Source organism: Macrobrachium rosenbergii, chromosome 29 (assembly GCF_040412425.1).
Source record: "Macrobrachium rosenbergii isolate ZJJX-2024 chromosome 29, ASM4041242v1, whole genome shotgun sequence".
NCBI lineage: Eukaryota > Metazoa > Arthropoda > Malacostraca > Decapoda > Palaemonidae > Macrobrachium > Macrobrachium rosenbergii.
This window is the reverse complement of record NC_089769.1, coordinates 18,302,084-18,325,377: the sequence shown is the minus strand read 5'-3', so window position 1 is coordinate 18,325,377 and position 23,294 is coordinate 18,302,084.

The following is a 23,294-nucleotide window of genomic DNA, read 5'->3' as shown; positions in this document are numbered from 1 at the left end:
CGCAATATTTTGGAGTAACTATAAAAGACTTTACGACTTAAGGAGTTTAAGTTTCGGTAACAAACGAACTATCCTAATCAGGGCGGTTCTCCATTCACGTACGCTAAATATAAATAAATATACTGGCCGTGCTTGATGAATTTTTTCGGTGTACTTTCATAATGCTAAACAGATAAACCACAAGAATATTGACAACTTCTTCACTGTTAACACTGAAGTACAAGCTATTGCTGATCAATAGCCGTATCGTATAAAATTATTCATGTGCGCCACTTTTCATAGAAAAGCCAAAAATCACTGAAATACGATGATAATATATGTTTATGCCAAATAAAAGTTTGTGAAATTGCAGTTGAAAAGCTCTTCTACGCAATAATAATAATAATAATAATAATAATAATAATAATAATAATAATAATAAAAATAATAATAATAATAATAATAATAATAATAATAATCCATTATTATTACTATTATTATTACCATAATATTGATCCGTGCTTGGCATGTATGCCTAAAATCTATAAATCAATCAATCATTATTATTATTATCATTATTATTATTATTATTATTACCACACAGTATACAGATAAATCATGTTCAATATAGGTGACGATATAATGAGAACGTTTTCTTGTGTAATACACCTTGACATAGTGATAGAGCGTTATAAAACATTTACCAGATTCAAGTATATTTTTACCAACATCAACATTTGTTACACAAATCACGGAGCTATAATCATTATTATTACTTCACATTTTGTATATGATGGAAAGATAGAGCCATCCGATGAATAAACAAGATTCTCTCTTAAAATTTCTTTTCGTTGGTCTGTGTCAAAGGCAAAATGACTTCTTTGGAAAAGTTTAAAGCAACATCGAAATGGATGCTGATGTTCTCCAAAAGTTTTGATGGCGACAGGGACGAGTTCTCACTAGCCTGTTTCATCTTATGCCGCACCTAAACAACAGTTGTAGGTGTGATTTTCGTTGCGACTTTCAGTGATCTATTAAACTTTTCATCCGAACGCTCTTTCCATTTGATGAAGCACAACAAAAACATATAGAACAATGACAGCAAAAAAAACAATATTTCTCACAATGTACATAAGCAAAGCAAGATGCTGACATTCGACTTGAACTTCTTATGATGAAAAGCTGAAATTTTAATCTAAAAGTTACCCTCCCTTTGCGCTACGCGGTCCACGGGACTGTCCCTAACCAGACTAACAAGTTAGGGGAGAAGGTTATCCTGTTATTTACACTTAGCATAGGCCTACTAAACCAGCCTAAACCAGCCTATTCAAGTCCATTACGCTACAGCGGCAATAAATACTTTCATAGCTGCCTATTCACTTCTATCACGGGGTCAGCAAAAACCCCGTTTACCTGACGCCCCGAGCTGTTTCTACTTCTTGTCGTGGCCTCAAACGGTTTTCTGACTGGGTCTATGGTCGACGGAACGAGTCCCTCGCCAACAGATGGTTCTGTTCTCAACCAGACTTCGATCTCTTGTGTACAGGGGCATGAATAATGCTTACACACAGCGATGATTTGAGAAGATAATTGTAAAAGAAAAAAAAAATACTCGGAATACAAAACAAAAAACTATAATTGAACACACGAACATTTTAAAAACTAACTGATAAAACACATCACGAAAATAAAAAGGAAATATTAATACTTAACCCAGAACATACGTTTATTCGTAAGTTTCCAATTTTGCAAAACATTAATTATTATAACATTAATTTGTTTTTATATTATTGCTCAATTAGATATAGGCATTTTTTCAACACTTAGCCAATCAAACGAACACACTTCTTTCTAATAAAAATACAAATAACTGCAACTTTCCACGATTTCGTTTTACGATGTCAAGGTGTATGGGCGGATTTCCCTTGATGGGCGCTTATCGATCGAGTAAGAGGGCCAAGGGTGAGGGAAGAAAAGGGGGTGGTTTAGGCTTTTCTCTTGAAGGGAAGGGGGTGGGGGGGGGAGAGTCTTTAACCACCCCTGTCACATGGATTTAATTAAGAGGATGACTGTCTATATGGTTAGGGTGAAAGATCATCACGCACCCACGCAAAAATTTCTATTCATATATATACAATATACATAAATATAAATATATATACATACATATATGTATAAATATAAATAATATACATATATATATATATATATACATACATATATAAATATACATATATATATACTGTATATATATAAATTATATATATATACAGTATATATATATATATATATATATATATATATATATATATATATATATATATATATATATATATATATATATATATTATGAGGAATTGTCTTTATAGCCTTTATCCATTTAAACAATTAAGTTGCAGTTAATGGCAGCTTGCCAGTTGACAGTTATTTTCTTAATCCCTTCAAACTGGCGGAAAGCCCTTTGTCATGAGTGTCAAGTAAGACTAACAATAATCAAGTGATATGGAACAATACTCAACAATTTTAATTACACGTAGATTTTTTAAGCTGAATGTTTCAAAACATACATAATTTTAGTCTCACTGGATAATGGACGCTGGTTTGGATGATGGAAGTCGGTTCTTAAGAGGCGTTAATGGAAAATAACGGGTCTGACGATTACCTCCGAGCTGCCTGTCTAACTGAGACGGCGAAGAAAGCAGTAAGGGGATATTTATCAAAAGTTCTTGAGAGGAAATTCAACGTTAGCCAAACTGAGCACGGTACGTAAATGTTCCCGTATTTTGTCTGGTAAACTCTTACATTTCTTTTCATGGACTTTAAACTCAATAAAAAACAAGTAAAAAATACGCCGCAGTTTCTTCAGTGCAATCGAGTTTTCTATAATGCTGTGTGAGCCGCGGCCTATAAACTTTCAGCCACGGCCCGGTAGTGGCCTGTCCTATAGCGGTGTCAGACGCACGATCACAGCTAGCTTTACCCTTAAATAAAATAAAAACTACTAGGGCTAGAGGGCTGCAATTTAATATCTTTGATGACTGGAGGGTGGCTGCTCAACATACCAATTTGCAGCCCTCTAGCCTCAGTAGTTTTTAAGATCTGAGGGCGGACAGAAAAAGTGCGGACGGACAGACAAATAGCCATCTCAATAGTTTTCTTTTAAAAACTTAAAAAACTCCAATTCTGCTTTGTGTTATCATCCCCTACTGAGGATAAGACAAAGTAGGCTCTGACAAGTAAGGCCTAATGCACTACTTTGAAAATAATGCACTGTTGTAAATATTTGGATCCTTGATTTTCCAACCTCTTACTAAAAATAACATTTTTCCCCGTCACTGCTAGATGGTTGCTCGTATCCAAATATAGCATAGAGCGCTTGCATGCAAATATTCAAATGCATCCAGAAAAGATAAGTTCGTCCAATTTCTCTCTGAGAGAAGAACGGTATCATGAGCATATGATCGCCGAAGGCCGCCCTCTTCAGAACGCACGAATTCGTGATATCGTCCAGTAATGAAGTCGTCCAGCATCTGCCTCGCGGGAACGCAACAGGTGAGTTACTCCTACATCCGGAAACTCTCACGGACTGTTATTACTCGATTATAACAACACACTCACTGCGACGTCATGTTGCAAATGCTCGCATTTTCTTCTCATTCTCCGAATTTTGTGGGAGTCTGAATAACTTAGACTATTTCGGAGAGAGGACCACAATTTGAAGGGCAAAAGGATAAAAACGGAAGAATAAAAATGTCTTTAGACCGTTACCCTAGTAACACAGGGCTCCCTCACACTAGAATAAAAGAAATCCGTTGAAGAGCCTACGAGTAATTTGCATTTTAATTTCATAATATGACAGGGATGAAAATGAAATTTTTCTAAAACCTAAGTTGAGTTTCCCTTACTGTAAACGTATATATGTAAATGTTCAGTTATCAGAAATCCTAAAATAATATAATTTAAAGGTTTTAATAAAGCTAAAACTATATTACAAAATATTCCAGAACAATTTCAGTATGTATTAACCATTGAAGGTTAACTTTTCATGCGCAGTCATCTCAGTATAAAACACCTCAAGATAATCCACTAAGGACCTCAACATCATATCACAACTCGAGTTATCTGTCAGATTTTTCATCCGTTGAAAGCAGGTGTAACGCACATCCTTGCATCAAGAGTGGCGCAGCTTTATTTCACTGCTCTCTTCTGAGCTCGACTTCAAGATTTCGTCCTTTGACTCGTGCAAGAGAATCATATGAATAGTTGTATAAGTTAAATATTAATACATATCCCTTCTTCTTCATACGCCTTTTACAGAAGGCGTTGTCCTTCGCGTTCTCTGCAAAATTTGGGATGAGTGTGCTACATGCAAGGTCTTCTCCTTGGTTGCAACCAACCGAAATTATCTAATTCTTGTGACCGTAATAATTCGGTCAACAGAAGCCCATTAGGTACGAATTTAGAACGTTCGGATTGCTCTGAAATGAAATATTGTATAGCAATTGCCTAAGGAAGTGTCCCAACCACTTCACTATAAAATATATTGATTTTTTAAAAGTTTTTCAGACGCTTGTCATCGTAAAGGCTTCAATTCGCGATTAAAGATGAAATGAAGAATCCCCAACTTTCACGGAAAAGGTTCTAACTCACGACTATTCGTTTCGGGTTCAAGGCTTTGTCGTCTCGCGTGTATCCTAAAAGTGTGAGGAAATCGGAAAATTAAGAGCTCTCTCTCACTACACACACTAATATATATATATATATATATATATATATATATATATATATATATATATATATATATATTATATATATACAAATATATATAATTACACAAATATATATATATACACATATACATACATACATGGGTACTTGTAACAAATATATCCATAAGTCTCAAGTCCGAAAGTCGTCAAATATACTGTACAAGGATTCTACGAGTAAAATTAAAAAGAAAGAAAGAACGGAAGCCCGCCAGGAAGACATCACGATCACACAAACAAGGCAGAGGCCAAATGAGCATGAATACGTCTCTCTGTTACTTTAATCCTCACCAGCAACTCGTAATCTCTCCTAACGACCATTTCCCTACTGTATTACCACAATAGTTGCCATGACAACGGATCTTTGGTGCTCAAACAACATTGACGAAAGGTAAGGTCTTTGCTAAGTCTCCGTAGCGAGGGGGATTTACATGGCGAGTCATGTCACACTTGTGCTATTACCAAGGTTGTTGTGGTGGTTATGCTTTTCATTATACAATAAAAAGGGTTTTTATTGATTAAGAAGCGGCTTTGGAGGTCGAAAATGTCCTCTTTTACTTGCTGTGCAATTCAGCAGAAAAGCACAGTTGAGTATAAATAAAGGGATGGTGCCGCAGCGAACTCTCGCGTTGCGAACTGAATCGTGACAACGTATCACTTGTTTAATTTTAAATGTAAAAAAATAAAATGTAAAAAATTAGCGATATATTTTGCTTAACATTTAGAGATATTTATAGAAAGCCAAGCATGGAAACAATATTTCTTTAAATGTTAAGCAAAATATATCGCTAATTTTTTACATTTTCTATTTCAGCTTCGATAACTCTGCAAATTTTTTATTATGGTTATCGAAACGTAGATTTTTTTAAACAGCTTACCTACAAGACAGTAAATCCTGCTACAGTGCTTCCTGTTATTTCGAGAAGTTACTTCAACTATTGCACTCTCTCTCTCTCTCTCTCTCTCTCTCTCTCTCTCTCTCTCTCTCTCTCTCTCTCACTTTTAATAAAGGCCTCCTTCAAATATTGATTTCGGATTTCCGAAGGTTGGCTACCTGTATAACGAGGGACGCTATTTGGTGTGATTGGGCTTAAAACCTCATCCGATCCGATGCCCCTTCAGTCCGGATAACGTTCGAGATCGTTTGGAGAGAGAGAGAGAGAGAGAGAGAGAGAGAGAGAGAGAGAGAGAAATCCTTCTTTGGAGGGTTTTGAGTGGGACAAAGCTTACCCACCATATGAAGTTGTCTTTGGTGTACAGAGAGAGAGAGAGAGAGAGAGAGAGAGAGAGAGAGAGAGAGAGAGAGAGAGAGAGAGAGAGAGAGTAATTCTTTGTAATGTTTTTTGAGTTTTTTGGGTGAGAAAATATACCCAGCTTCTGAGAGAGAGAGAGAGAGAGAGAGAGAGAGAGAGAGAGAGAGAGAGAGAGAGAGAGAGAGAGAGGTTATTTAATTAGTTCAGCCATCTTTTTGCTCGTATAATATTCTAACTCAGAGTAGGTCTAACTATTGGGATAGTACTCTCAACCACCAGGGAAGAATTTATTCTGATCTACTAACTAAAAAGGATTATTTATTACAGTGAATAAATAAATCATCTTTTTTTATTTATTATATTCTTGAAATTATATTTGAATCAATTCACAAGAGGAATTAACCTTCTTGGAATAAATGATTTATCGTATTTCAATAATGTAGACACCATTCACTTTAATAAAATGATTCACTGTTCATATTCATTGTTAACTCGAATTCTGATTAAAATAAGGGGGATATACTGCTTCTATAATAGCAACAGGCTGATAACAACAGGTATAATACATAAACCGTTATTTAACAGAAGTGTATTTTGCAAATGTAGAATGTTAGACTACACGGTCTTAAATGAGTAAGAAATAGCAAGAGGGTCTGTCCCACTCTTTTCGTATTACCTTGCGTCTTTTCTTTTCCCCATCTTATTCCCTTGACTTTAGATGGCCAACTGATTCTTCTAACTACTGTATCCAACAAAAATGTGAAAGGAACTGTTCATAAAATATAATCAAATATCAAAACATGGAATGTGATTTCGGATGTTGTTAATTTCATTGCAATTTCAACAACTCTACCTCTCTACACACACACTATATCTATATATATCTATATATATATTATATATATATCTATATATTATATATATATATAATTATATATATACATGTGTATATATACACATGTATGTACATTATACACATTCATTATATATCTAATATACATATACATATATATAAATATATGTATATTATACACACATTATATTTCTATATATACATATATATAAAATATTTCTCTCCCTTTCTTTCTCTCGCACACGTGCAAGTGCTTTACTCAACAGGTTCTCCAAAGGGAACGGCTATAACATCGAATGAAATAACATTAATTGAAGCCATGGCCTGGAGGGTAAAGAGCTGAATTACTTCGAAAGATGATCTAACCCGGGGGAATGGAGGAAGGGAAAGGGGGGGGGGGAAATAGCATAAATGGGAATGGAGGGGAAGGGGGGGGGGAGTTCGGGAGACGGCGGGAGCAAACGAGGCTTATGGGTAGGACAATCGGAACAATAGAGAAATAGACCCATAGGCCTATTGAAGGTACAGGCAGCATCCTTTCAAACGTCGGTATTATCGTTCTTAAAACGTTCTTTCTATGACGTTATCTCTTCCATTTTCCCATTAAGGTTCTTTCATAACTCAGCCTCTCTCTCGCGGCGTCACCTGTTGAGGGAGAGATAATTATTTCTGCCTTCGAGGATGCCAGTGATAAATGATTTCAGTTCTGACGGTGAAACCTTGTGCTGCCTACAGCGGTTCTCTTAATGACGACGAGAAAATTTCATCGATTTTAACGCATAACGCTGACCAATATATGCATATACAGTATATATATATATATATATATATATATATATATATATATATATATATATATATATATATATATATATGAATGAATTTCATCACATCACCCTGATTCATATACAACCATTAAGCTACAAACGTCCTTTAATATCTAATTCGCTCTACCTTGGAAATAATATATTTTCATATATGTTACCCGAAGGGGAATTTTTTAGTTGATAATACCTTCGTCGGCTCGGACCACTGAAGATAAGAACTCAGGGCTACAGTGACGCGCATTAAACCACGTGGCCATCAAGTGATGTATAAGTTGATACCGACTCCCACCTACAAATCACTGTCGAACTCAGGTATATATTTGTAATTAAAATCGATATCAACCCACCTCTGCCATGTTAACCATGCAGTGCGTTTGTCGCAGGCAACCATATTACGAATGAATTTTATCACATCACCGTGATTCATCTACAAGCATTAAGCTACAAACGTCCTTTAATATCCAATTCGATCTACTTCGGAAATAATATATTTTCATATGTGTTACCTGAAGGGGAATTTTTTAGTTGATAAGTTCGTCGTCTCGTGGGCTCGAACCACGGAAGACAAGAACTCAGGACTACATGTATGTATGTATATGCATAAAATCTGTACCATCCAAAGTACAAAGCACTGACAATATCACATTCAGCCTTAAGCGCTGAAACAAGTAGGAGCCCTCGTGGTAAAAACACTTTGCATATTAGCCGGTCATCAACAGTTTCAAGACTCTAACGCAAACTGCACCATTCGCCTTTTATCTTTTAACACAAACTGCACCATCCGCCTTCTATCTTGATTGTACTTTCTCGTTTCCTAGGAATTAGGGCCCTTATGTTCAAATACCTCTTTGGCAACATGTAAACACAACTTTCTAGGGCTTTCTTTCCTCTTCCTCCCAACATTTCCACCTTATAAACTCTCTTCGACCAACCTATCATCTGCTGGTTGTCGATGACCTACGCTTCCGTCACAAAAGCCTCTGCTACATCTTTTCACCAATGCTCATCTTCTTATACCACCTTATCATCTCCAATCTTTCAGTCATTCTTACTCCACATATTCTCGTGGACTTCAAAATTTCTTCATTTGGATCTTAGGCTTTGCAGTGAGAAGCGTATAAAAAAAAATTGAAGTATAAAGAAATCGATAAGTCACGAGGGCGTTGTGGTATCGGGTAAAATGTGACGAGTGGATTCTATACTTATACTAAGTAAATCTCCCCCAGCAGCTTCAACTTTTTTTTTCATTCACATTCAGTATTTTCACATCACTTCCAAAATAGCTGGCCCAGCATACCTTGAAACACCGTTTTTGTGTTCGAAGTTTTTTTTGCATGCACCCTGGTACAGTCTTGCTTCACTCATGCCGTGACCCAGTCAGTCTGCATTGTTTCTATCTAACTTACACAACCTTATCTTGCTTACATTCTTCAACTTCCTCTTCTTAGAGGCACTTTTAACCTCATTCATTAGTTTCAACGTTTTTTTTTTATTTCCCAAACTAACACATGTGAAAACATTAACCATGCCCTAAATTCATGACTCCTTTTCTTATCCCAGAACTCCATATTTCTCTGAGTTCCCCTTCACTCCATCCATAAAAATATTAAACAGACCCACTTCAACACGAAAGCAGTAAGTCTCCTGACTACATGTTCTGACACAGTAAGCATTCATCATAATTGTTTAAAATCTAAGACACATTCTCAGCACCCTCCAGATTGCATCGCCATAAACTCTGTCATAAACTTTTTCTGAGTTTCTGTAAGATAACTTTTCCCCCATACTCTCAAGCTTCTTACACTACTGTTTCATGATAAACAGATACCCAAATCCCACCTCTCTCCCTCTTTCTCACACGTAAACACGTGCGTGTGTGTGTGTGTGTGTGTAAAAATGGTGTTTTCCACTCCAGTTAAGATTCGAACTAATGGACATTTTCCTAAGAAATTCTTAATGTGTTCATAAATAAAAGCAATTTACGTTTTAACAGCTGCAGTATTCAGTGCATACATTCCTCCATGTTCCATACTCTGGGTTCATTTAAATATACTAATCCAAAATCCTAATTTCTCTGTTCATGCACGGCATACAGCAACTATTTCACACACGCTATCAGTATCCACGTGAATTATGATTATTTACAATGAAACCAGAACTACTTTTGCTACGTCAGAACATTCACAAGAGAGGAGATTGTAGAAGAAACACGGGCCCACAGCCTCCGCACAACATATACGGGCCCTTGTAATATATGTATAAATATTGTCGTCGCCTTCAACGCAGCACGACGCTAGCATCCGTGAAATTCTGCCATTCATGCTTTACATATGCTTTCATTTCTACAAAGCTCCACTAATATCCAGCCTCCCCCCTCATAATTCTAATCCAAGTACGTCTTCTAGTGCCCACATGAGCCTAGCTGACACGTTGAAGAACTATTCTCCCCATGCTGTGCTAAGGGCAATCCAAGTCATCTCAATCTCACGTTCAATATGATCTTACTTACCTATAGAACTTCGTAATTTCACTTTTGGTGTCATTTCTCACCATTCTAGCATGTCAACCGACACCTAGGTTCTTCTTAAAAGATACAGACACACACTATACACACATATACACATATATATATATATATATATATATATATATATATATATATATATATATATATATAATATATAATATAATACATACATACACACATATATATAATACATACATATATATGTATGTATATTCACACACATACATACATACATTTTTCATTTTATGTATTTTTAATAACTCCTGCCATCCACTCTGTCAAGATCAAAAGAAAATGAGTGTTATTCCTCCTCAGGGAAATCCAGTGTATGGAGCTCATCGTCACGAATGACCTACGATGCACAGCAGACATCGAACGGAAGCTGAATAAGTTTTGTGCTACTGACTACATGATTGCAAGATTTGCCTTCTGTCACTGAAAAACCGAAATCCGGTTGTTTTACTCTCATGCATGCTTACCTCGCCACTATTTTGCTGGGGTTATGTCCACAGAAAAGGGTCTCGATAACCTTAAACGAATCATCATTTGAAGACTGGCAGCTGTTCTACATGAACATCCCCTGCTGTTCCCATTATCTGATTTATTTATTATTACTTTTTTTTGCCTTTTCTTCGCTGTTATTGTGCCTAGAGCTTTTCTACTATTATTCGCCACGTTTTTTCCTCTTCCCTTTCATAGGCTGTTATCATTAATGGTAAAGCTGCTTACTGTCTGACTTACTTTGAATACTATTTGGTAACGTTAGCTATACACACCGCTGCCATCATGCGCATAACACGAATTTTAGTATCATTATTCTAATATCATTAATATTTGTAATGTCAAGAATGATCCGAGTTCAATTAAAAAATAAAAGTATTTTGCCCTTCTAATATTGTACCTGCATATTGTATTTAAAGATCTGGGCAAGAGAAGAAATAAAACATTTTATAATGATGAAATTAGTGCAATTAATTTTTCCAATATGTAAGCTATCATGTTGCTGCTTCTGGTATTCGAAGTATGGATGATATAGACTACATATTTCTTTAAAAATTTCCAATATGTAAGCCTTGATAATATGTCAGTAACCCACAAATGATGTCATGCGGTGCGGTGGTGAAAGTGCAATTGAAGTAGCTGACCAGGGTGTGGAGGAATGTATGAATGAAGGAAAGGTTCCATAGGAATTGGCGAGAGGAACTGTTTCTAGGGCTTTGCTAGCCCTATGCTTTCCTCTACATTCACTGCAATTCACAAGAATCGATTAACCAACGCTTGACTAATTCACTGCTTGGGTCAATTAGTGAATTACTTATCTGGAAACGGACCAAACTCCAGGGGAGATTTTACCTGGAGAGAGAGAGAGAGAGAGAGAGAGAGAGAGAGAGAGAGAGAGAGAGAGAGGAGACCTGGTAAGAAATGAGATTTTCATGAGATAGATCAATAGACAGGTAACGCATGAAAAGGATCCATCCCTAATCGTCAGGAAAATAGGACAGAGGAGAAGAGAGAAATATGCTGCCTTTCTTCATTTTTTTGTTGATGTGAAATTACTGATTTAAGGGAAGGTAGACGGACAGACAGAGAATCGAATAATGAAGCTATAAATTTCAGACGCTTTTAATAAGTGAAATTTAATTTCTTTTAATAAGAGGCCTTAAGATATATCAAACTTCTCAAATAAACCCATACATGAGGGAATACTGATTAGACATCATAAGATATGATTTTGTTTCCTTTAGATTATCTTGTTAAATCCACAATCACAATTCCCTTATGCAATATTTATCTTTTACATCGAAAATAATTTTCGGCTATTGAAACAGGAAAAAAAGAATTAATCACCATCATATTTTTAACTTATCCCTTTTCGTGAACGTAACTTGTGTAAAAAAAAGAGAAAAATCAAGAATATTTGTCAGTGTAATATATTTATGAAAGCCACCAGCCAACAGAAATATTTATTAAAGAAAATTAAGAACATATAATTCATAGAAGTCATGATCTGTCTTGCATGCCAGTAATTCTGATTGAAAGCGTCTTTAAATCACGAGTGATAAGATAAAAGCCTTGTTTGGGTGCCAAATACCCCGTCCTTCTGCTACCTCTACAGCTCAGTTTTTTCTCAGATAGAGAGAGTGTGTGTGTGTGTGTGTGTGTGTGTGTGTGTGTGTGTGTGTGTGTGTGTGTGTGTGTGTGTCCTTCATACAACATCTAAATTCTATTAAGTGGCTAAGAGGCGTTTTCTTTTCATCACGGCGTCTTCTTTTCGCCAGGACCCGTTTTCTTTTCATCAGAGCCATGTTTGTTTTGATCCGAACGCCCGCGATAAAAGGGGAATCCGTTAAGGGGGTGGAGGTTAACAGGCGTTTGACGAAGAGGAATCCCACAGGATTTGTTTGCTTTTGCGCAAAAGACGAATAATTTTTTTCTTGACGTCGTTTTGAGTAGTGTCTATTTAAAGGGGGTGGGAAAGGGGTGGGTGGGTGTTGTTATCCAAGACCTTTTAAACGTGAGGAATAAGAGGGGCGTCTGATTTATGTTCGTTTTCAATCGCCAGGTCGAGTGGCAACACACAGACAGATATGGTTCAGCTGCGACAAGCGGGTTCTCGAAGTTCTTGATGGAGTAGCGGGGTGTGACGCCACTTGCGGCTTGGAAGGGAAAAGGGAAGGGAATGAGAAAGGGGAGGTTTGGGGAATGCTGCTGCTACTTGTGGCTAGGAAGGGGTGAGGGTGGTGCCACTTGTGGTTTTCAGGGAAGGGGAAGAAGGGGGGCTTTGAAGTGCTTATGGTAGTTGCTAGTTGCCACACAATTTTGGTTTGCTTGGAATGATAACTGCAAATTTAAATAGGCTCCAGGTTGTGGCTAGTTTTGGAATAAATAAGTTTGTAATATTTGACATGGCCTATAACTAGTAAAATGCAGAGAGAGAGAGAGAGAGAGAGAGAGAGAGAGAGAGAGAGAGAGAGAGAGAGAGAGACTAGGTTTTACTGAAATTTATTACTGATTACAAAATTAATAATTGAAATAGATGGTAGTAATTACATTCATTGATAAAGGAATATATATATATATATTATATATATGTGTGTGTGTGTGTAGAGAGAGAGAGAGAGAGAGAGAGAGAGAGAGAGAGAGAGAGAGAGAGAGAGAGGGGTTATAGAGATGAAAAAGTGACTTCAGATACAAGGATGACAGAAAGAGGCCGGCCGCCGTCGCTGTGAGAGCGAAGCCGCCAGAACTAATGTCCCACTATAAACATCCTCTTCTAATGAGGCCGGGAGATGAAATCTTTATAATTAGAGAAATTTATGCAGGTGATGCATTCGCTCCATCAGAGGCGTACACCTGGGAAGCTTAAGATAGAGGTGGAAATGCATTTACAGGGATTTCAACGGCACAAAAAAAGCAGCCATTGATAAGAGAAGGGAACGCGGAATCGTTCAGCATAATTTAAAACCGTTTTCTAGACGCGAGGAAGTTCTTTACGACACAAATTGGTTCAAAGGCACTCGGGTGTAAATATTATGATGGATGACATCACAGGTGTCAAGATTTCTGAGGAGTGGAGAAAGAAAAGAAATATGTCACGATAAATAAACAGCCTACGTACGAAAATATTTTCGCAATCCCGTTGCATACGTTAACGCCACTTAAAACGTCTGGGCAAGGAGTTAAAGCGAACGGTTCCTGCGAGGGAATTTGTTTATGTAGCGGGAGGGAATTTTTACGCGGGAAAATCGGGTCCTGTTGAGGAGCATTGAAGGCGACAGAAATGGCTTCCTAAAGAGGTTTGGCGGCCGAGAATTCCTCTCGGGACGATAATTTCTCCTTTACATATGAAAGACAATTAAGATTCTTTCTCTGAAGAATGGCGATGATCCGTTAAGAAAGGGTGCTCGTTTATGACAGCCTCGGGTTGATGGCGGGCTTATTAGCGTTATATACTGCGCTTCCTGCTAATGGAAGAGGGCTAAGGTAGACGCCGTCCTTTTTTTTATAATGATTAAGTAAACTAACTCGGGAAGTTATTTCAATTATGGTTGATATATGGGTGTCATTATGCCTCTTGCCTGCCATAACTTTTGCAATAAGTCATTAAATGCAACGTTTTATTACATTTTGACTCCATTTTTTTTTTAGAAAAACGCTGTTCGTTGGATGAAACCATAAAGTCGCTAAATACAGAATTGCTCTAAAGGGTCTTTACGACGAAAATAAGGGGTTTTAAATTCACTTAAGAAGGAATATACATAAACAAGAAAGGCTGTTGAAAGAAAGTAAAGCGAATAATAATTCGAGATTAGTGATGCCCAGATTAAACAGAAAAGAAGGACAGCTCGATAGCAAAAGAATAATGAGAATAAGACAAGCACAATAACTAACATCTGACGACGCCTGCATTTGTTCATTCACCGTCCAATGTTGTTTGATTTAGAGTTAATAAGATTCATTATTTCTACGTAACGTGACTTAGTGTGTCCATTTTTACATAACAAAACGCAGTGTTCACGAACTTGTTTTACTGTGTAACATGGCCTCCACTTTTACACTTGTCGTCCTGGCCAGGGCCCAGCTCTCCCTGCCACTGACCCCCGTATAAATAAGTATACTGAGCGAAAGTACCCCGGTCCGAGCTTCGGAATGATATGCTGTCCTTCGTGCTGGGAATTTCCGTCTAGATCCTGCACTTATAAAATCCATTCTGTCTAGCAACGTACAGAGAGAGAGAGAGAGAGAGAGAGAGAGAGAGAGAGAGAGAGAGAGAGAGAGAGAGAGAGAGAGAGAGAGATTTGTAAAACCGCTCTGCATTTCTTGACAGAACTAAAATCGTGATTCAACGTTTCAAGAAAATTCCTCATAGATAACCGACAAGGAATGTAAAAGGAAACAAGACAAGAATAGTCGGCATCATTAATCATATCTTCATCACTTGAGCATCATCCTCACTCCTGAGCCATTCATAACCGATAAGGTATAAGCAATAACTCATGGCATATTTTCGTCTTTTGTCATGTGCTGCCAGGGAACTAATCTTCGGACGATATATGAAGTGACTAGGAATAACCTTACGATAATGGGTAATTGAACTGGAATTATCTTGGATGAACAACACAGTTTTCTGGACGTGTATATGAATTGCCTAAAGAGCAAAAAAGCACTGACTGGGGACTGCCAAAAGTATTCGACTGAGGCCTGCCTTGGATTAATAAAGAGCTGGGGATTGCTTTCAGTAAAAATGGTAATGGACTGGGAATTGCCTCAAGTAAAGTAAATGACTCTAAACTGTCATAAATCAGTGTAACTGACTGGGACTGCCTTAATTTTGAGTAACTCACTCCAGGAATTGCCTTGAGTAAAAACAACTAACCAGGAATTGCCTTGAGTGAAAACAACTAACTAACCTGGAACTGCCTTGGTGAAAACAGTAGTGGTGGGCGTATCGATGCAAAAGTATCGATATTTCCGATCCACCTCTGTATCGAAAGTATCGATACAAAATGCCTGGTATCGAGTATTTTCAGTGCTGGAACACTTAGGCAATGTTATTGCTAACTATATATCGTTTAAGGAGAATAATGTCGTCCCAGTATGTCTTTTTTTTTTTTTTTTTACTAAAATTTAATGTGTGCATGTGTACCTGGTAAGGGGTAGGGATATTAAGGACTGGGGGGTGGGAGGGGGAGTTTGAGCTGAGTGCTGACGTGATCATGAACAGTACAAGTAAGCCTACCCGTTGCCCGAATCATCATTTGTCAATCGTCACTCATCAGTGTCAAACTGTTAGTTCTTGCTGCTGCCGGGTTGACACCTTACAGTTTTAAGTTACCGTTACCATTATGCCAAGAAAACGTAGTGCGGTGTGGTTGCATTTTGATGATGATGGCCAAGATGACCCCTCCAAAGTAACGTGTCAAATATGTGGAGAGGCTATCCAGCATAGTGGGAACACAAGTAATATGTTCAAACACTTGAAGAAAAACATCCCGTGGAGTCAGCAGCGATAGAGGATAAGGGAAAGGAGAAAGCTACTGCCTCTACCTCTACCTCTACAAGCAGACAGCCTACATTATACGATAGTTTCACAAAAGTTGGCAAATATCCAGGTATGTAAAATAAAAATTCGCCTAAGAGATTGTGAAGTCTATGCCCATATGGTTATTAGGCTGTAGGCCTAATGCCATATACCATCTCTCTTAATAATATGAACACACTTAATAATATGAACACAAGACACATATAGTATTGTCAGTCATATGGTAAGACAAAATATAGGGCCTATATTGTAGGCCCTACATCAACTTGTTATGGCTGATGCCATTACCAAGCATTAACTGACTCCACATAAATCTTTATTTCAGATGAACATCCCAGAGCCAAGGCTATTACAAGGAAGCTGATGAAGATGGTTGCTGTTGATCTTCAGCCATTCTCCATTGTCGAAGATGAAGGTTTTCGTGAATTGGTTGGAGAGTTGGACTCACGCTATAATATACCAAGTAGAAGGTCCCTATTACGGACTGATCTTCCTAGGTTGTTTGAAAAGGCACAAGCAGATGTTAAGTCTTGTTTAGCAGAGGTCACTGATCGAGTTATGTCCTTAACAACAGATTTATGGACTTCCAGGGCAGGGGGAGGCTTACATGTCCCTAACTTGCCATTATATAAACAATAACTGGGAGTTGAGATCTTACACACTAAGTACGTTGCACTTTCCAGGGAACACACAGCTCATGCAATATCTCAAAAACTTATGGCAGAAATGGAAGAGTGGGATATTTCTGACAAAGTGCAAGCTATTGTCACGGACAATGGAGCTAACATGGTAGCAGGGGTTCGTGAATCAGGTTTCAAGCAAATACCATGTTTTGCTCATTTACTGAATCTGGTAGTTCAAGATTCACTGAACTCCAGCCAGTCATTAGGACCAATTATACAGAAGTGCAGTACCATTGTTTCCTTTTTCATCACAGCACCAAGGCTATGGACAAACTAAAAGAAATTCAGCAACAACTAAATGTCCCTGAACACAAACTTATCAATTCTGTGGTGACTCGTTGGAATTCTGTATTTTACATGATACAGAGAATATTGGAGCAGACTCAGGCAGTCACAACAGCCCTTTGCTTTCTAGGAAAACCAACAATGTGCCTGGATGAAGATGACTTAGAAAAGCTTAAGGATGGCATGACTGCTCTTCAACCATTTGAAGAAGTGACGCGGGAAATATCAGCTCAGAAGTATGTATCCATATCAAAAGTTATCCCACTGGCAACACTGCTTCTAAGTACTTCTGCTGACCTAGCAAAGAATGGAAACGAATTAGCGAGTCATCTAACACAGTCTTGTAGGACACGCTTCTTGAACATAGAACAAAACTATCCCATTGCAGCCAGTACATATCTAGACCCAAGATTTAAGTCCCTCCCATTTAAGAATTCTGAAAATGCCAGGATAACTAAGGAGAAGATCATCCGGGAGTTTCAAAGTATCAGGACAACTCAAGGAACCTTGCAAGTGCAGGAACCAGGTCCATTAGCAGCCCCTACACAGAAAGACAGAGGAATATGGTCAATGTTTGATCAGGCATGTGAGAGAAATAAAGAGGAACGCTCTTCAATGGCTGATGCTCATGTCGAAATGAGGTTGTACAGTGAGGAGCAATTGCTCAATCGAGAAACAGATCCTCTTGCTTGGTGGAAAAGCAGGGAAGAGTGTCTAAAAGTGTCAGTAGATTAGCCAAGAAATATCTCGGCATAGTGGCTACTTCAGTTCCCTCTGAACGCCTGTTTTCACAAGCAGGACAGCTTATTCTTGATAGGCGTGCCAGAATCAAACCAAAGAATGTAAACATGGTGCTATTTCTAAATAGTTATCTGAAGAAGTAATTTTGGTTCAAGTAGCCTACACCCAGACTTTTATAGTCTCCAAGCCTCTATGGTTCCTGCTTACTACATCCACAAACCACAGTTTAGTTGGGGTGGAGGAATTGTCTGTTTGGTCTTCTTACAATTTAATAACAAAGGATAATGGAAGGTTGGGACTTTCACGTCTGGGTGTACACACACAATAAATAATAAATATGCATATACACATGCCATAATATATGATGCAAATACATAAACTACATACAACACCCAAAGACCCAAAAACACACACACACCTAGATTGCATTATAAAAGCAACCCCCTCCAAACTGGGCCTACAGGGCAAAGGACAAGCTTTCATCAAATTTCTAATTTTATTTTGAAACAGGAAAAAATATTTCAGTTGCAATTCAAGGAGGAGAGTACCCTGTGGAATTTGTATAATATTCATTATGGTATGCATATTGCACTTTTCATCATGGTATAATAGGGTATCAAAGGATTCGGACTTTGTCCATTCATTTCCCATCTGCAGGATAGCGAGCTCGTCCTTTGTAATCCGGTGAAGCCGGACATCATTTTACTACTGAAAAATAGCTCGCTATTGCTGGCTAGCCTGTAGAGAGGGAAGTTGAATAGATATAATACAAATGTTTGACACCCTTTGGTATTAAGATTGCAAAATTAAGCATGAAGTTCTTTCATTTTATACAAAGGAAAGAAGTCAGTTTATTAAACAAATACAAGATAGTATGCATGATTCATTACAACCTCTCACTACATATTCCCTACCCCTATTCAAATATAGCATAAATAGTAGTATAATAATGTCTAAATCTCTTTCTCTCTGTATATATATATATATATATATATATATATATACACATATATATATATATACATATATTTATATATATATATATATATATATATATATATATATATATATATATATATATATATATATATATATATATATATATATATATATGCCAATTGAGCTATAAAAACGGTTTCAGTAAAAGTACTCATAACAACCGATACTGAGATTACAGTACTTGGTATCGGTACTCGATACTACCGATACTGATTTTAAAAATACTTGGTATCGTATCGAAATTAAAGTAATCGTATCGCCCATCACTAGAAAACAGTAACTGGTAAAATAGCCTCCTCGCACTAACCTGGCGGAGAAGCCCCGCCCACCATTGTAACTGCATAGATTACAGGATTCGTCAGTATTGTATCTATTTTGAATTAAATCATTAACAAGCATACAAAATATAGCGTACCCTTACAAAATCTTGGTGTAATATATAAATTTCTATTCTTTCTGCATAGTTGCTGTCACTAAAATACTTGTCATTGTCTGAAAAAAAAAACAAAGAAAAAAAAACGAGTGCAACTGTATGCTAAGAAGGGGGAGGTGTGCTGGTTAATGGAACAGCCATTGTTTTGGCGGGATTGTCGAATCTTACACTTGTCACCTCATCAGCTGATTTCAGTGGCGTCAACAAATTTCTGATATTTTTCATCCCATTTGAAGGTAAATACTTACGCAGCTTCATATATTTACCTATTTAGTTTCCTGCGTAATCTAACACAAAGTAAAGGTGTCTTTTTATATTTATATTCTTATATTTATAATTATATTCTTATCAGTGGGGAAACATCTAATGACATTCGTAATGAGCGATCGGAGGGGGAAGATCAGGTAAGCATTACCCATAGGTCTATTAATAATTTTCCCCAGCTCTACAGTTCCAATCCAGTTGTTAAATGCCGTGTCCACAGATGGTTGGTTAGGAATGGAAAGTTTGATCCAATTCAACAAAGCTGGGTAAACTTTCAGAAAAGTGTGATATCCCCTAACAAATAGTGGAAAAAAAAAAAATGGTCTAAAACGAGGCATTTTCTTCCATCCGTTTTATTTATTTATTTTTTGTATTTTATTATTATTATTTTTTGTTTTGTTTATCCAATGGCAATATTGAGTACCAGTATAGGATTTTATCACAGAGCTGAACTAGAATGCTTATTCCATATGTAGTCAAACTCAAAAATCATCGATAGAATTTAGAATACTTGAGAATAGTTGCGGTTCACAGATCGGTTAGGCTATTTGCTAACATTCCTTGGTTAAGTGGTTGAATCTGGCGGAGTCGATTGGTAGCTTCGTATAGGTCTAGTTCCAAATATTGTATAAACCGCAAAATTATATCTCCTTTATTTGACCTTTGTTTTATGCGACTATACATTTAAGCAATTATATTATAAGGTTTGTTTATGAATTTATGCAGTCGTATTGTAAATGAAGCTGTAGGCTATAGGCCTATATGTGGTTAATTGCCTTCGTTTGCTAACATTCACTTTTAAATTATAACTTTAACGTTATGTCATTTTAATACATGTTTCTTGGCATATAGGAAAGATACATACATATAATTTTTCGACATATATTTCCCGATTCAGTATTACTATTACTCAACAAATATATTAAAAACTATATAGCTTTTATATTTCCCCTTCAATTAGCTCGAAAATAGCATAAAACTGCTATCTTGACAGATTATTAACATTCTTCATAAAAGATATTCTCCGTTATCCAGTAAAATTCAACAGAGTATGCAAGGCTATATGTTTATATATATATAATATATATATATATATATATATATATATATATATATATATATATATATATATATATATATATATATATATATATGTGTGTGTGTGTGTATGAGTGTGTGTGCGTGTGTGTGTACAAAATTCTAATGGACGTGATTCCATTTTGACAGGGAGATGTGCCATGGCTCAAGCAAGAAGAGAAGGGGCCCATTGCAATTCACGGTTAACGAGCCAATCAAGAAGAATCATTCTGAACGTATATAATCATTATCGAAATCAAGATCAAAGAAAGCGAGATGTTGAGAGTAAGACGGCTGCTGCTACAGGCATCTCTATCAGAACCATTCAACGCAGAAAACGACAGCAAAGAGACCATTGAATAAAATCTCCACCCTGTAGGGAAAGGATATCACCTGTGCTGGGAGCAGTTGACGACTTTGATAAAGAGTGCCTGCGGCGACTGATCCTCTCTCTTGTATGAAAGGGGTGAAATTCTCACCATAGCATCTGTACTTGAAAAAGTACAGACGTCTCTACGCTTGCTGGTGAAACAACTTGGATTCCGTTATAAGAAGGTTAGAAGCGGAAGATTTATGTTAATGGAGAGAGAGTACATAGTTGTTGCGAGGAACAAATATTTGAGAATCCTCAATGAAAACAGAAACTCCAGCAGTTCAAAGCAAGAAATTTATCTAGATGAAACATGGATAAACCAGAACGATTGTGTAAATAAATGTTGGGCATTTGCTGTCAGATCAGTAGGCCCAAAATTAAAAACAGGTAAATGTCGCAGATTCATAATTTTACATGCAGGTGGCCGTGACGGATTCATTCCAGGAGCTCTATTATTTTTCAGGTCAAAGAATGGCAATAAGGGGGACTATCAGGACAGCATGAACTATATGTGCTTCCGTGACTGGTTTCAAACACAGCTACTGCCAAATATTCCAGCGCATTCCCTTATAATAATGGATTATGCTTCTTACCATTCAAAAATGTTAAATAAAGCACCAACCAGCAGTTCCAAGAAATGTGAAATAATTCAGTGGCTAACAGAAAACAGCATCAACCATGACCCTTCACACAACAAACAAGAACTCCTTGACCTTGTCAAAGTAAACAGATGTAAGCAAGTGTATGCCATTGACGAAATAGCTCGTGAAGCGGGTCATCAAATACTCCGACTTTCCCCTTATCACTGTCAGTTACACCCCATCGAACTTATCTGGGCTCAGATTAAGACAGAAGTAAAAAAGAATAGTTCTCATGGAAACCAGACTTTGAAGAAAGTAGAAGTAGCAAGAACTGCCATAAACGGCGTAACCGTAGAAGACTGGAGGAAATGCATACACCACACGAGGAAAGTTGAAGATGAATGTAGGAGGAAAGATAGAGCCTTCGACCATCTATTGGAAAGTTTTATTATAAACATCGATGATGACAGTAGTGAATTTGACGGAGACGAATGGTTACATAACGAGAGAAATAGAGATTGAGTGTGTGTGTGTGTGTGTGTGTGTATGTGTTTGTAGGCTTGTGTATATTTTCAAAGTGTTATACATTACTTAGGTAATAATTATTATTGGTTTCCTCTTTGCCTTTCCTTCATGATGCTACCAAACAAAAGAAAGTTTATAATGCATACAAATATGCCTAGCGTACATTTCAAAATATATCATTTTTATTGTATAAAATAACAGCCAGATTTACTGACCTGAAATATAATGGATTATATATAGTGCTATTGATTAAGTCGTCGATTTAATTTAGTCAATAGTTCTCCAGGTTTTGAATATTTACGTAGGCCTATAGCAAATTAATTTTAGATCACCTTAAACCAAAGAATAGTGCTCGTATGATTAAACCCAAATATAAATTCTAATACAAATTGAAGATTAGCTAATCAGTAAAAGTAATTATTTGTGTTGACGTCACTGAAATCAGCTGATGAGGTGACAAGTGTAAGATTCGACAATCCCGCCAAAACAATGGCTGTTCCATTAACCAGCACGCCTCCCCATTCTTTGCATACAGTTGCACTCGTTTTTTTTCTTCGTTTTTTTATACAATGACAAGTATTTTAGTGACAGCAACTATACAGAAAGAATATAAATTTATATATTACATCAAGATTTTGTAATCATATGCTATATTTTGTATGCTTGTTAATGATTAAATTCGAAATGAATACAATACTAACGAATCCTGCAATCTATGCAGTTACAATGGTGGGCGGGGCTTCTCAGCCAGGTTAGTGCGAGGAGGCTTTTAATAAACTAATGGGTAGGCAACTGCACTGAGTGAGCTGAGTAAAGGACTGGAAATTGGCCTTATTGAATAAAGTAACTGACTGGAAATTGCCTTTATGGAAAAAAAAACTGACTGGAAATTGCCTTCACTGTATAAAGCAACTGACTGGGATTTGTCTTGATGGAATATAGTAACTGACATTAAACTGCCATACGGGAATATAGTAACTGACAGGAAACTGCCATGAGGTAATAAAGTAAGTGAATTGGTTTATTTGTATTTATTTCTCTAACATTGGCAGTTTATTTTACTCGTCATAATCAAAATCATCAAG